Source organism: Limulus polyphemus, unplaced genomic scaffold (assembly GCF_000517525.1).
Source record: "Limulus polyphemus unplaced genomic scaffold, Limulus_polyphemus-2.1.2 Scaffold2997, whole genome shotgun sequence".
Classification (NCBI taxonomy): domain Eukaryota; kingdom Metazoa; phylum Arthropoda; class Merostomata; order Xiphosura; family Limulidae; genus Limulus; species Limulus polyphemus.
This window is the reverse complement of record NW_013668607.1, coordinates 87,902-92,389: the sequence shown is the minus strand read 5'-3', so window position 1 is coordinate 92,389 and position 4,488 is coordinate 87,902. Positions and strand designations below refer to the sequence as shown.

Here is a 4,488-nt window from a genome sequence, read left to right as displayed (position 1 = left end):
GCCTTCCCTCTAGTCTTACACTGCTAATTTAGGGACGGCTAGCGCAGATAGCCCTCGTGTAGCTTTGCGCGAAATTCCAAAACAAACAAACTTGCATATGGCGCTTCACTTCAGTTTTAAAGTACCACTTGCATGGTTTTTATTTTTACTTTTAGGGTATTTTTGTCCTAAGTTACAGCCTTTCTATTTCTTTTAGTTGTATTAATCTATTTCTATAAGACACTGCCATCTAAAGTAAGCCCTCATAACTATAAACACATTGTTGTTTTTACTTTTAGTGAAAGTTCTCTGTTGTTTGCTAGATGAACAACAAAAAATGAAAGGGAGACGTTCCTACAACATGGAGAATTGGCAAAGATAAATTTTGTAAGAAATACGCCAATTTATTTGAAATTATACTATACATAGAAACAGTAATGATGAAAAAATTAGCAAAAAATAATACCGAATAAACCAAGTAGATTTCAAAAGACCCAGAATCTAAAACTCTTGCGAATAGAAACTCTTTTATATTTCTGAAGAATCATATAAATACATTAATGTATGTATGTAAGCTTATTAGTTTAAAGAAGACATCTAGAGAACAAGACTGACTTCTTACCTTGTTTTAATATGTTAATTGCAGTACTTCGCTGGCTCCAGAGGTTCCCTGTAGCTATATGAAGTGTTGAGTTTGAGAACTTAGAAACCAAACATCCCTATTCCGGATCGGATGCCCATGACAGGAAATAGTGGTTCCGTACACTTAGAGGTGTGACAGAATTTGATAACTTAATCATTTCTTACACTTTTCTATAACGTGAGCGTCTTCCTAGCATAATAAAAATAATATTAGTTTTTCTTTTTTGCTTATTTTACTTTAGAAATAGATTTTTAAATTCAAATTTGATAACACATTCATGATATTAGTGAACGCTGAAGTCCAGACAGTGCCGTGACATGTTTATAGTGAACTTGAAGTCCATTCAGTGCTGTGACATGATTTTAGTGAACGTTGAAGTCAAGACAGTGCTGTGAGATGATTTTACTGAATGTGAAGTCTAGTCAGTGTCGTGACAGTGAACGTTGAAGTCCAGTCAGTGCTGTGACATGAGTTTAGTGAACGTGAAGTCCAGTGAGTGCTGTGAAATGATTTTAGTTAGCGTTGAAGTTCAGTCAGTGCTGTGAGATGATTTTAGTGAACGTTGAAGTCCAGACAGTGCTGCGACATGAGTTTAGTGAACGTTGAAGTCCAGACAGTGCTGTGAGATGTTTCAGTGAACGTGAAGTACAGTGAGTGCTGTGAAATGATTTTAGTGAACGTTGAAGTCCAGACAGTGCTGTGAGATGTTTCAGTGAACGTGAAGTCCAGTGAGTGCTGTGAAATGATTTTAGTGAACGTTGAAGTCCAGTCAGTGGTGTGAGATGATTTTAGTGAACTTTGAAGTCCAGACAGAGCTGTGACATGATGTTAGTGAACATTGAAGTCCAGTTAGTGCCGTGGCATGATTTTAGTAAACTTTGAAGCCCAGTCAGTGCTCTGACTTTATATAAAATAGACTTCCAGGAAATAAGTGATAACATTGAAGGAAATATTCTTACTTTCCCCCAGTGGCACAGCGGTATGTCGGCGGACTTACAACGCTAGAAATCGGATTTCAATACCCGTGGTTGGCAGATTACGGATAGCCCATTGTGTAGCTTCGTGCTTACCTTCAAACAAAGAAATTATTATAACCACTATTGTACAAAACAACTCGAGGTTTTGCTTTAGAAGGATCTAATAACGTATACTTGGTTATCTCAGATCCTTCAAAAGGAGCTGCTAACTTATACTGTGGTATAATAGGTCCAGCTCCACCTCCCTTAGAGGCGGTTACAGCAGAGAACCCTCACGTAGAATTCAGCGAAATTTAACAAAACCCATCATGAACACGACAGTATTTGTAAGAAATAAGACTCTTGTCTTAGAGCCAAATATGGCCTAGTGGGGTGTTATAATGCGACGGTTAATCCCATTATTCGTTGGTAAAGAGTAGTCCAAGAGTTGGCAATGAGTGATGTTGACTGCCTTCCCTTTAAAATTATAGACGTGTAGCGCAGATAGACTTCGAGTAGCTTTTGCGAAATTCAATAATGAAACAAACACTTCACTGACATATTTGACAAATTTCTCTTATATTGGATGCACCAGTACCCATTATACTTAAGAACTATTTCTATTGTAAAAACGCTAGGACGTATCAGACATAAAACGAGTCCTCCTGTTCTAAAGAAACAGTCATATGTTGTACAGGAGACTCCTCTCCCCTTTCTGGACACGCCAACACGTAACACCCAAAAAAGTTGAATATCACTTCTGACAACAAGTGAAATTAAAAGAAATAATTTTGTATATTTACTCTTAGTAATGCCTACGTAGAAACTAACGGACATCTACACTGTCATTTGTACAAGGACCAGCAGCCTTCCGAGGGAGAGAACTTTTTTTCAATTGTGAGTAAAGATTTCTAGTTATTAACCGAAAAGTAATGAAAAATTAATAACACAACGATAAAATACAGTAATATAATGAGTTCTCTTGTAATGAGGCATTTCATTTCTTTATTTTACAATATATTCAATAAAATATGTGTAATAATATTACGTAATAAGATATGGTCATATGTAAATATTTGATGAGACATTAACAAATACATTTATTTCCGAAGTAGATGGAAATGTATCTTTTTTTTTTTACTAACATTGAAAGAACAATATTCTTTTTATAACAACAGATGGAACAATTATAGTATTCGATAGTATAAGGTACAACAATTTTAACATTGTATGGAAAAGTGATCATATTTCCACAATAAATGAAAATTTTAACAGTATTTCAAAACATTACCCTTTTTCAACAATTCATGACACAATATTCTTTGATGTTTTAACAATATTTCCAAACATTGCATTGTTTCAACAATTTATGACACTATATTTTTTGTTTCAACAGTATTTTAAAACGAATTTTTTTCAACAAATTAGACACTATGTTATTTTGTGTTTTAACAGTATTTCAAAACATAGTGTTGTTTCGACAACTTATGACACTCTGTGTTCCTAACGTATTTGATATCTTTAAAATGTTTGGGGTTAAACGATACTTGTAGGTTTTTCTGATCTTTCTTTTATACTAATCCTCTACTAGTTAAGGCAAAATCAATTTGAATCTTAATGCCTTGTAAGTTAACAAAATAAGTAGTAATATTCTAAACTTTGTCCTTTTTTTACTTATCAAAGTCAAAGTCAGTTTTAAATGTTACCAGTATTGTTGTTGCACTTCCAGTCTGTTTCTTCAAGGTCACTTTGGACGTAACCAGAGGTCAAGATGATGACTTTGGACGAATCAGGGATAAAATAATGAATTTAAGCAGTTACCAGCTGTTTTAGTTCTATTTTTCCTTAGAACATTTTTAAACATTTTTGTTGAAAATTCTCAAAATAATTTAATATATTAAAAACCATAGTCAACATGTTTAGAAAGTTTAGTCATATATCACTCCAAATTTAGGGACGACTAGCGCAGGTACTCTCGAGTAGCTATGCGGGAAATTTCATTAGACAACATGGTACATGGTTAATACCATCGATAGAAATACGTATTAATATATTATTTATTTACTACAAGCGGAGACTACGAGTCCTGTTCGAATATGCTTTCCTTTTTACGTAACGTTGGTTTTTGTTATATGATCTCTTTAAGATTTGTTCCTTTACAGACACATACCTGGGTGATATATCGTGCAAAATTTTATAGAAGTTGTCTCCAAGAAAATCTTTCTGTTTGATCACGGCTAGGTTTTGTTTAATTTGATTATTTACTCACTCATTCTGAATTTAAACCTTATTTGTTTTCAGTTACCTAAATTAAGAAATATGAGTCAGTCTCATTTCAGTATAATGTTTTATTACTTGTAGGATATGTCAGAGTGTAATCTATATACTACTAAAACTCTGAGATTGTTTGTTCGTGGGCTTGTCTGTGATTAAATACAGTAAAAAGGGCACACAATACTGCCATAGTTGTAATGACATGAGAATAAAAATAGAATAAAACAAGTTTCGTTAAAATCGGGCCACGGGTTGCCGAGTTAGCTCCGTTTTTCGGATCACTTTTATGAAAAATTATAGATGAATTTAGGTACACTAGATGGCGCCACACATATCGGTTTATCTATTCAGCTATTCGTTTTCTATGATGAATCACTTTAAAATATCTTTATACAACAATATATGCACATCATAAATTAAATGATGAGATGAAAATGTGTTATAACGGCGCGTAGAAAGAACAACAATAAAATGGACCTACAAAATTATTGATTATTTGCAAATAGTAACTATGGAGACGAGGAAATAGAATAAAAATCAAGTCGAGGACAACAACAAAATTGTATAAACGGAAACCTCTCGCCGAGCATTGGCTATTATATTATTTCTCTGTCAGTGTTTCCATCTTCATTAAAA

General features: G+C 33.7%; 1 protein-coding gene across 3 annotated transcripts in view; it reads right to left on the bottom strand.

Annotated features, from left to right (window-relative positions):
• The window catches only part of LOC106468406, a 41,434-nt gene that overhangs the window by 19,200 nt on the left and 17,746 nt on the right, over positions 1 to 4,488 (bottom strand). For all 3 annotated transcript variants that reach the window (XM_013928834.2, XM_022396745.1, XM_022396747.1), the window contains exon 2: positions 602 to 811. The gene's annotated coding sequence lies outside the window, so the exon portion shown is untranslated. The remainder of the gene's footprint in view (positions 1 to 601; positions 812 to 4,488) is intronic.